Source organism: Ixodes scapularis, unplaced genomic scaffold (genome assembly GCF_016920785.2).
Source record: "Ixodes scapularis isolate PalLabHiFi unplaced genomic scaffold, ASM1692078v2 ptg000058l_1__unscaffolded, whole genome shotgun sequence".
NCBI lineage: Eukaryota > Metazoa > Arthropoda > Arachnida > Ixodida > Ixodidae > Ixodes > Ixodes scapularis.
Window position 1 is genome coordinate 1,011,123 of NW_024609900.1, and position 12,122 is coordinate 1,023,244.

Sequence of the window (12,122 nt, forward strand, 5' to 3'; positions counted from 1 at the left end):
AACAAGAGCATGAATAGTGTCATTAAATAAGCTACGCTTCAGAGTAGCGACACTTGGCCTTATTGTGGCTTAAAATCATGGTTGCCAGTTATTTGAAGCTTTATCTGAAATCACAAGAAACGCTTTTCCGTCCTCCACTTTAAACAGTTTGCGACAAAGCAAAGCAACATTACATGAGCTTCCTAACACCGAATCTAATGCTGAGAATGTCGCACTTTTGAATCATGACGATCGGCAGTTGCGCCTGCTCTGCACAAGCACCAAAATGGCGGCGTTCACAACACTGTCGGGGAAGAGAGTGCCGATACTCAAAGCGCAGCTCATTTATTGGCTCTAGTTCCCGCGAAACTCCTTTTCCATGTCTGGAACGGAAAGTAAATATGAATAATGCACCATTATTATAGCTTATTTAGTCATAACCAAATACACATAATGAAAGGAGGAAGCGGGCGGGTAGATGAAACCAGGGTTTTATGTGCTACCGTTCTAACCGTCTCAAAAGAGAGAACGCACGAGCTTGCGCTGGTTTTAAAAAAAAGGCATCCAAAGAAAAGAAGCGGCACGCTGTGTTCTTTTTTATTATGCGTCTAATTGCAAATTGTTAATTGTGTGTATGTTTATACAGCCGGAAGTTAGTCTGCCTTAGTGGGCGTCTGGTGTCTCAGCTGCAGATGAGCAATTTAGCCAGTGCGGTACAACCGGAAACCTGGGGTGCTTAACGTGCACCACGCAGTAGTGATACACGACCGCACGCCGGTACGATGCTCTTCCAGATCGAAACGGGCAGGGGCGGGGTGGGTTCTGCAGCGCGAGCTTTCGCTCCAAGTGCTCCGATCTGGTGTGCGCTAGACCATGCACTCGGCCACCGACCCCCCTCCCCCCCCCCCCCCCCCCCCTTTGTGCGTCTAATTTATATACAGGTATAAGTATTTAAGATCGGCGATGGACTTCGATCGTCTCGAGGTAATGTAACGTAATAACATTATATAAATAATAAACTTGTTGAAGCACTGAACGACTAAATTTTTCAATTCTTGGAGTGTAATATGGCGGTAGCCTATTGCACTTACTGTTGATGAAGAGCAATATGAGGTGACGAGGTGATGATTGAATGATGAGGCTCTATAAGGACGACGACATTAGTGGGTGTCGAACCACAACGTACAGTGTTAGACTTGTTTCAAGTATCGTGCACCCAAAGACTTTCTTCACCCGCAACAGAATAGGGTAGAATCAATGAGGATGCTGCTGTACAACTGTACGTGGAACAGGAAAACTGCACTGTGCAGAAGTGTGGCTGATTCGTTAATATGAGGGACGGATTTCTAGCAGCATTCCCTGATTGACTACTTGGAACAAATGGCCTCGTTGACGTAAAGTGTCCCCGTTCCATAAGATTCTTGAAGCATACTTAAACCGCAAAGGAGTATGAGGCGAAAAATAAGAAAAAGGAGCCTGGTGTGAAAGGTCCAAATCACCACCATAACTTCTACTATCAAATACAAGGGCAGTTACACAATACGCAAAGAGAGTTTTGTGATTTAGTTATATTTACACTTAAGGGCATTGACATCCAACGTATTCAGAGAGATGACACCTCCTGGTCAATCAACATAGCGCCTTTTCTACTCAAGTTCTACATGGAAGGCCCGACTTCCGCTGAAATTCCTCACGTAGACGAGTTGTCCGACCGAATAAACTGCAATTACTCTCGATCTGGGAATCTGTTCTGCTAGCCCGTTAGTTGCAGGATGGTATGGTGCACTAATGTGATGCCTGATGCCGTTTTTTTTTCTACAAAAACTTGTTTATTTTATTTGAAGCAAGATTTGGTGCGTTATCAGAGAAAAGTATTTTCGGTAGGGCAAAAGTAGGTAAAAGAGACCGTAGAACGTCAATGACGTGTTTGGACGTCGTGGCAGGCATCGTGTAAACTTCCAGCCACTTAGAATACGCATCGCCCATGACTCCGCAGATGTCGATACGTTTCGCCACCCACCGACTGAATAGTGGATCGTTTTCAGTTATTGTTCATGATGGCCTTGGACTCAAGGAAGACTTCGAGTCTTTCCACAAAGTTAGCCCAGGTGCCAGGACTTTTGTCGAAAGCGGTAAGTGTTCGAAACGTCGACAACGTTGGTAGCCTCGTGTTGTGCTTGACACTGGACAATTACCGTTCGCTGAGAAGAAACTTGCTTGTTCGTCTGCCATGAGTCGTCCGATATCAGGTCATTACCGCAACACCATCTCCCGACAAAACCGATCTTCATTGTCCGCATGTCCATAGTTAGCAATCACGTGAACTTATAAATTCCCGAACTTGCCGTCGCTAAACGCCGTTCATTCATAGCGTCTTCATTGCAAATAAACATTTTCCTATTTCTTCTGATGATTTTCATCATATTCCTCCTAAGCTGTACTTACAACATTATGTGTGTCGGTACTTCCGAAAATATTGCAACGGCGTTTGTTTCCTGGGAACCTATAATGTAACAACCTTTACAACATCTTCGGGACCCCGTGAAACATAATATTTCGTGACCTTTTTTTAGTCGTCATTAAAATGGTGAGGTAAGTACCGTAAATCGCGAAGCAGTTTACTTGACGTCCGCCTCCACTGGTGTCTTGGAAGATTGAGTCTACTGAGCGTGCATTCCTGCAGAGGAAATTTTCATTGATAGAATATTAACACGTCAATCAACATTTGATTCCTTCTTGGTAAGATTTATTGCGAAAGCCTGTTACAACCGCCGAACCGCATGTCCCTATATCAGAGAACAATTTATACACAGTCTGACATTCTCGCATACATCCGTTTGATGGGCCACGCTAGTTGAGCCAACTGAGCACAAATGCCAGCGGCGCGAGCAAAGCCACGAGGGGAACGCGATGGTGCTCGAGCCATCCCACTGTGAACCATTGGCTACGTTTACATGAATGCGATCGTAGCGTATCGAATCGAGCAGAGACCAATCACACCCAGCCTTTCTTCCTACTTCTTCCTCTTCTACCCAGCTGCTACCAATCAAAATCGTGAAATCTCGACTCGATGCGCTACGGTCGCATCCATGTAAATGCAGCCAATGTTTCGGACACCCCACGGGTGTGTGTCGCCATCTATTGGTTGAACTAACGCCTTGTTCAAGATGGCTGCCGTGGGACCGCAGCCTTAAGCTGCCCTGCCGAAGTACGTTGCAGAAGTCTGTCGGGTCGCCTACGGGCGAGATCGGGCTCACGAGCCTCGTCAAAGAAGGGCTGCAGGTAGAGAGATAAGGTCTGCGCTCAGAGAAGGAGCCCTACTGCAGCCTCATCATTAACGTAATGTCGATCCAGCAGAAAACTTATTTATGATCGACAAGTTGAAAGAATTTTGGGCTTGTTGGCATCAGATGTGAAGCTCGATCAAGAGCCACTGAAGTAGCCAAGTGGCTCCTTTGCTTCGTGCTACGTGGGCTTTCCACAGCTTACGTGATTTCAGTCGGCTATGTCTTTACAACATATTTGAAGGACGACCAGCTCCGGATTATTACGCTCAGTGTCATGAAGGCGGTTGAAGAGGCAGAATTTTGGATAATTCGCATCGTCACTGACAACCACCAGACAAACACCGCGATGTTTCGACAGGTGTGTGACGACAACACGCTCCAGCATGTTGTGCCGAATCCGGTACGTGAAGGTGAACCGTTGTTGCACTGTTTTGACCCCAATCACTTCAGCAAAAACCTCAGGATGAATCTGCTAGAAAGAGATATATTTAATGCAGCACAGATGCTCAAAGATGGCTTTTTTTTTTTAAAGCCCTCTCCAACATTCAAGAGAATCTGTTGGTCAAACCAGTGCGACTTCTGAGCCGAGCTCATGTGGAACCAAATAATCTAGAGAAGATGAAAGTGTGCCGCGCAAAGTTAATATTTTCACCTGTAGTAATTAGCACTCACGAATACCTGCAGAAGAATCCTCAGTCCCACAAGAGGGCTCTAGAATTCCAGGATATTACCTCAACCATCACATTTATGAAAACGACCTCCATGATATCTCTGACTGGAAATCCAGATAAACGCCTTTCGTCAGATCAGAAGACGATCGGCTCTCATGGCTTGAAGTTGATTTCATCAGCTACCTCGAGGATATTAAACTCGAAAGTACGAAGTCTCGGGTCAAGTCCCTCACGAAAGAGACCTATGAGGCAACCGTAACGACAACCAGGTCAACGGTCGCCGTCATTGAGTATCTCCTGACTGAGCAAAATATTGTTTTTGTGATACAAAAACTTGCTTCTAGAATGTATTCTTTCGCTCACTTTTTTTTTTAATTTCAGATTTAAGTATGTTCTGACGCGACTTCTCAACAGCGACCCGGTTGAGTCTCTGTTCAGTCGCGTCCGCCAATTCAACGAAGGTCACAACTGAGTTGATGCCAGAACAGCAGTTTTCACGGCAGAAAAGTTGCTCAAGGTTCGTTCGTTATATTGCAATCTAACTGATCTTATGCCCGGCGCCCCGTTTCTTGAGAACAGTGTCAGTGCACACCCGATCAAGTTTCTTAAATAATTCCAATATCGGCGCACAGGTCGGCATTTTGTAGGCTTCCAGATGTGGAAATGTGCCCTTTAGTTTGGAGTGCCAGACGGCGCTGAAATGTGCCAGCTCCGCTCGTGAAACAGGAAATCCTGCAGTTACTGAGACAGCTCTTGGTTTGGTTTGGAAAATTCAGCACTTGATGAAGTGCAATGAAGTCCCTTCTGAACTTGAATTCGCACCGCTGACTTACATGGCCGGCTACTTGGCCTTCATTTGCGGACAAAAGGTGACCATTTTTAATTGTAGAAATTGTCGTAATTTGAATATAATTAGCTGAAACATTCAGCCTAGCAAAGCAATAGAAATGTCTGACTGGAAGCAAGAAAGGCTAATGTGTAAAACTTCCTCAACTTTGCAGGTGACGTTCCCTGAATGCAAGCTGCAACTTAAGGGAATTGCATCACGTGACGGAGCATATCAGTTCGTGTTTAGCCTTGACCAAGGAGGACTCAACAATCCACGGCCTTAAGCTGTCTGGCTGTGCGAGCTCACCTGCACCTTTGTCGAGAGGGCTCTATAGTCGACAGATATTCTTCGTTGTGGACGATTTTGCAAGGTCCTCTCGAGCGCTGTGCTTCCACACCTTATCGACTGCCCGCTGATGTGGTGCACTAACTGCAGAGACCCGTACCGCAGCGAAGAGCTCTGCAAGCTCTTTCTCCTAAGACCTCTTTTGGCAAACTGGACTGGTGACCTGAACAGTTTTCTAAAGAATATATTGAGGCTTTCGCGGAAGCCTTTTTCTCGAAAGGTACACCGCTTGTGAACTATATGACTTCCTTGACCTGTTTGTGAGCAATGAAGTTTACATTGCTGAGGAGTCCGTTTCTTATTGTCCTTCACAGATAAATAAAAGGCACAGCTCGAGCGTGCTCCAGCGTCGGTTAAGACTTGAAATTATATGGTCTAGCTAAATCTAACTAAAACTCATACGTCACAGATGTAATTACAGAGAGAAGGCAACACTTACGGGAACAATTAAACGACTATTCGCTTATACTGCCAGCTGAATGGGGCTCTAACGCGCAGCCTGCAGCTCAGTGAGCTCCTCGCAGAAAGAATGGCGTGCTTTTATTCTACAGATTAGTCACAGTATTCATGCAATCTGGCATAGACCGATCTCCCTAGGCGTTCGGCGCATGCGTGTCGCCGCCATAACTTTAGTTCAGAAGAGGCAGACGGTCGTGCATGCGAGGCCTCCTGTCGCCTCGTGCTCCACTCGCGCAGGCCTCCAGCGGGGTTGTCGCACGTGCAGAAAGAGTGAAGTTCCCTCGATGCATGGCGGCAGCAATGGCTTAGTCAAACTGGCGCCCCGCAGTAACAGTCTCTATCGGCGAATGCAATGGCCTGAGGAACGCAGCCAGCGAGCGAAATATCTCGGAGGCCATTTCGGAAGATGCTTTGCGCGACACTATGCCGCTAGGATCGCTTCGATTTTGCGAGAGTTCTATTGGGGTTTTGACAAAAATCCACCAGAGAACTACCCCGGCGAATATGCTCCACGCGGGTCACGTGCGTCACGTGCCCATGGATAACATATGGTTCGATTTTCATGGCGACTTGCAGCTGCTCCTTTCTCTTCGTAGCTCAGAGACCTGGCCGGTTCACTATGAACGTATCAACCAACAGAAAAGTGCCAGCCACTGGTGGAACCATAGACAGCAGTCGAATCTTGAGCGTCACCGTGATAGCGTGCCTGATGATGGCGTTTGCTTCCCTGACTCTCGCCTTAGTGATCCTCGTCGTGATGACCGACAGAAAAGGAACTGCCCCGAGAAACGACACCAGCTACTGCTGTCCCGACGTGGCATCACAGCTCATCGTGGCCGCCAATTTCACCTTGGACCCTTGTGGAGCTTACACCAAGTACGCTTGCCACAACATGGACGCCCTCAGCAGAAAGAAAGTAGACAACCAGTCCTTAAAGGCGCTTCGTATATCCGCCACCATTGGTCTATTTCAAGGTCCCGCCGGAAAATATATCGCCGCGTTTCATCGAAGCTGCCTGTTTACCCTAGGCCAGGGCTCCGATCTGCCCGAGAAAGCCATGACTGCACTCGTAGAGACCACCGGAGTTTCCAAAACCATGAGTCCGACGGACGTTCTTCGCGTTTTGATTCAGCTGTCCGTGCTGCACGGCCTTCACACACCGGTCGCTATAACAGTGCTCCCACTTTACGAAGGAAACAACGTTTTCACCATGGCCCCCGATGTGCAGTCAACCTTCGCCGGAGGTAGATACGATTACGTGCGTCAAAAAGTGCTCACTGTGTACAACCAAATATTGCGAGTCAACGTGTCAAAAGAGGACATGTCGAAACTGCACTCGTCGTCACCAAAAACGAAGCTAGGGAGTATGACGTGTAATGATAGCTTTCAGGTCTTGCACACACTCATTTCAGGCGTTTCTCAGCAAGAGTGGATCGCCATGGCAGCTCCGTTTCACATCGGGCCAACACCGAGTGCTATGTGTTACAAGGACATCGACTTCATTTCGGAAATATTGCACGCCCTGACCTCGGAATCCGAACGTCGGGAAGTTCAGCTTGCTCTTCTCTTGGTCATGTGCAGCGTCGACCTCGTCTTGCGTCGCTACGCGCATCCACCGAACATCAATTCTCTATTTTCGAGATGCCAGAGTTTGACCAACAAACTAACGCCCCTCTGGAGAATAATCGCCCTCGAACAACTAACGGATTCACAGAGGGACCGCGATGTACGGGGCATTTTCATCGCCACGAAGAAGGCCGTCATTGGGGACGTGCTGGAGCTTTTGCATCCTGCAGACGCGAAGGAAGCTGAACGCCTCCTGTCCACAGTACGCCTTGTTCTACCAAAACAGCAATTCCCGATGATCTGCCGCTCCCAGAAGCCGTACCCAACTACTTTATAAACGCCCTTAAAATGAAGCTGTACCGAGTCACTGTAGACAAGCGGCTTGAGGCGTTTGTCCTAGACCCGTATGAGTTACACCACGCGTTGCTGGAGACGACCATCAGGCGTCTCCATAACGACGTCATTCTGGTGCCTTCCTTAGCCTACCCCTCGTTCAGGTTCGGCAACGACGTGGATCCCGCCATCAACGCGGCTACGGTGGGCGTGGAGATGGCTTTCGAGATGTGGAGTCTCGTGTTCGACTTCGACAACTGGTCCGAGGAAAGTGCCTCCAGAATACAAGAGCACATCGCTTGTTCTTCCGTCGGGATCTCGCAAGGCCGCACTTTGCACACCAAGGCCCGCCTGTCCATCAAATCGGCGTCCGCATCTGTGCGAGCAGTTGGCAGACCCTGGCACCTGCCTCAGTACGTCTGGGGCCACAACCGTCTGTCCAGGGCACAGATGTTCTACATGAAGTTCGCCACGCAATACTGCGCCGGGTGGAGGGGAACGAATTCGGTAGACGAAGTGCTTACGAGCCTTCGCGACTTCAGAGAAACCTACAGCTGCCCCCTTTCTGCGAGCAAGGCCGTCAACTGTTCTTTCGATTACTAATTTTAGGGATTGCGTCCAACCTTTCAGTGTGCATTTCCGATTGATCTGTTCGCTCCTCACCCATCTTGTTTGATGCAACGCATCGGTTATCTAGTCTTGCCTATTGTGCTTTGAAGAAAAACTCTGAAATCGAAATACTTGAATTTGAACGAAAGCTGGGAGTTTTACGCACAGCAGCCAACGCAGCCGATGCTGCGATCAATAGGGCCACTCAAACAGCTTCAAAAGTCAATCATCTGTGCTAATAATTTCTGTGCATTTAAAACACAATTATAATCCATTCTATTATTTGAATTTTTTTATAAGTGCTCCTATGTGTGTGTATGTGTGTTTTTTTGTCTTTTGCGTTCAAGTGCCATGTTCTTAGTTATATAATATTTTGCCATAAGTCCGACAACTACAGTCTGTTTCATCATAAATAAGAACCGCCTAATCAAAGATGTAGACAAAAAAAAAGTGAACGCAAACATGTGAACACACATTAAAAATGCAATGTAACGGCGCATTCAAAATTAGTCGTTAGTTTTTTAGAGACGAAGAGCTTCGCAGGGCGACGTTGTTACCTGTTGTAGATTATAAAAAGTGAAGTACAACTATTAGCTCAGGGTCTTTAACGTGCATTGCGCAGTATATCTGGTACACGATCGCACAACGGTAGGATGCAGATGGGCCACAGAACCCAGGGCCCCTGCTAAAGCCCCTTGAGAAAGGCGTTTCTTACAAGTACCGCCAACCATTGTTGTGGAAACGCGGAAGACACGTGCCATGAGCGGGTGCTCCGCCGCCATTTGCTTTCAAGGGCCAGTCATTTTAGTGCTGCGCCGCCATTTGTCTCCAAGGGCCCCTTGAAACACGAGCCTCGTGCACTGGCATATTTAAGGTTACTTGAAAGAACAACGCAAGCACATCGAGGGGATTTAGCCCCTACAGGTTCTGCAGTGTGAGCTCCGTGCTTTGAACGGAACTCGCACTCGCGCATTTCAATATGTGCTCGGTCTATCTATGCTGGAACGCAAACTGAATGATGTAGATAACTCCATCGGGCGCTGATTGGCTTTTCTGTCGGGTCACGTGACATGACGTTAAAATGTAGTTTTTCCCTATGCAGTTCGAGCTATGCTCGTAAAATGATGCAGTTGGCGGTGACGTCAAGATGTCGTCACGATGCATTTTGACGATGCAGTTAACTGAGTGGTCGGTGCGAAGCCGAAGATCAATCTGCATCGTAAAAAATGGCGGCCCTAACATATGCGTCTCTACTGTTGAGTTCGCCAGCGGATCGAGTTTTTAGAGATCACAGGGATGCTTTAGAGACGAGCGATGTGAGGTTTGTGGGCGAATAACCGGCTGACCAAAGGGGTGACTCGCTGGCTGTGTGAACAGCTTCCCGGAAAGCTCCAGCGTTGTCTTGAAGGGCCCCGTGTGCTGACGGTCGAACAACAAGTCCTCGCAGCTCTACGCTTTTACGCCGCTGGCGGCTTCCAGGGAACCGTCGGGAGCGACGAAAACATTGGTGTTCTCCAGTGCTCTGTGAGTCGCGTTCGTGGTGATGTCACCAACGCTATCATCGATTGCCTCGGATCGAAGTGTCTGTGTTTCCAACAAATTTAAGCACAGAAGGCGCTCACAAAAAGGAAGTTCTTCGAGCAATGCAAGTTCAGCGGCGTTATCGATAAATATTCTAAATACTCTTACACGATTTAACACGATTGTGTTTTCATTTGAGTGCAACCCATATAAGCGATTTGGCTGAGCGAAAAGCCAAGCAAGGAACGGTAGCAGGCTTAAGTTGAGCTAGTTCGTTGATACTTCAGGTAGAGAGAGAGATATATATGCTTTATTTTAAAGCAACTACTTCAGGTCAGGCCAGCTGAACTAGAATAAATATACACATAAAGAAAAGACCATACACACCGTGGGACTAACAAGTGATTTTGTTCTTCCCCCTCTTCTACGACGAACCCAACTTGAGGGAAATATTCTCTTTTCTTCTTTTTTGCTTCCTACTTCACCGCAAATTTAACCCCCGAAGGAACATTTCTTCTTTCTCGTGCAGCACGAGAGAAGTTGCACTAACGCAGTCAAACATAGTCAAAAAGTAAAATTGGTCGTTAGTTGTTTATAGAGAACGAGGTTAGTCTGCCTGAACATGGCGACATTGTTACCCACTGTAGATAAGCAATTTAGCCAGTGCAGTACGACTGCTAGCCCGGGTTCTTTAACGTGCATGGCGCAGTACACGACCGTACGCCGGTACGATACTCATCCAGCAGATCAAAACGGGCAGGAGCGGGGATTGAACCCACGATCCCTGGGTTCTGCAGCGCGAGCTTTCGCTCTACGTGCTCCGAGCTGGTGTGCGCTAGCCTACTCGGCGATTCTCCGAAATTCCCTGTAGGGAAAAAAAAGAACGATGTAGTTTCAACTCAATCGCCGCTGTTCGACGACGTCACCGGACACGTCACGGTGCAGTTCTCTTCCTATGTAGTTTCTTGGCGATGGAGATTAAGCTCCTCCCATCAGCGACGTCACGATGCAGTTTCTCCACCGCTTTTTCCAGCATAGACAGACTGGTCTGCGGTGCCACGACACACTCGGCCAGCGATCCCCCGCACTTGGTTTAGCCTGTGAGCTACACCAAATGAGCTACACTTAAAGTATCGGTACTCTTTACTCCGATATTGCTGTGGGCCCTGCCATCTTGGTGGTTATTAACAAATCAAACGCAACTGCCGATCGTCATGATTCAAAAGTGCGACTTCTTCAGCATTAGTTTCGATGTCAGGAAGCTCGCGTAACGAGTTTTAGTTGAGCTAGTTGGTACATACTGCTGGCAATCGGGTCAACTCAAAAAAAACAAAAAAAACAAGAACATGAAGGAAAGGACTCGACAATCACACAGCGGTGTTATTGTCCAGTCCTTTCCTTCGTGTTCTTGTTTTTTTCCGTGTTCAGCTGACCTGATTGCCAACAGCTCGCGTAGTATTGCTTTGCTTTGTTGCAATCTGTTTAAACATTTGTGGAGGACGGGAAAGCGTTTCTTGTGATTTCAGATATAGTTTCAGATAACTGACAATCATCATTTTAAGATCACATTTGTGTATGAAGCGTTGCTTATTTAGTGGCTCTAGCTTTGCCCGACCACGCAGGCGGAGAGAGAACGAACGGCTTGACCTGGCGCTCTTGGCGCTGCTTCAGTTGCTTCCTCAACCCGCAGCGTTGGCTGCGCTTCGAACTAAGGCAAAGGGAAACAAATATTTATATCTTAGGGTTTTACAAGCCAAATCAACAGAAATCAATTAACGCACACCCAATAAAAAGAATTGCAGGTTTATTTTGACTAACTGGAGATCTTTTGATGTGCAGCCGAAATCTCAGATTGGCCTCTGTCAGATTGCGGGCACAAATATGGATTCATGGGCGAGCGCGTTGGCTCAGAGACACTGAGTCGTTTTAATGTTTTGTGCTTTTGTTTTAATATCATTGCCACTTAAAAGCCACTGAGGTGGTTTTTGAAACGAAATATAGTCGAACCATTCCGACAAACATAGTAGCGGAATGGTTCGCATACGTGGCGGAATCCGAAATGGTGCAATCACTTTCATGGCACCTTTTTCATTTGGATGGAGTCAAGGCTGGTTCACACATTTGCGCCGGTTGCGTTCGCATGCAACCGAAACGACAGTAACGACCAAAACACCGTAAAAACCGTGACTCATGGATGGCTTCGCGAAGCTACCTCTTGCATCGCTTGCCATGATGTGTACGGCGAACACTTGTCCTGGTGACTTTGTCGTTACAGTCGTTTCGGTTGCATGCGAACGCAACCGTTGCAAATGCGTGAACCAGCCTTCAGGCATGTGTAACACCGCGGTACCGGCGCTGAGTAGAACGCGCACAAAAGCAGCTGTGGTGCACCCGCAGCCTCGCGCTTGTTGTTCTGGCATCTGAGAAGTTGGGTTATGGGGATATTTATACAGCGTGTAGTTGGTCAGCCATTAAAGTTGCGACGAGTCACACGCTGTAGATGAGCAATTTAGCCAGTGCAGT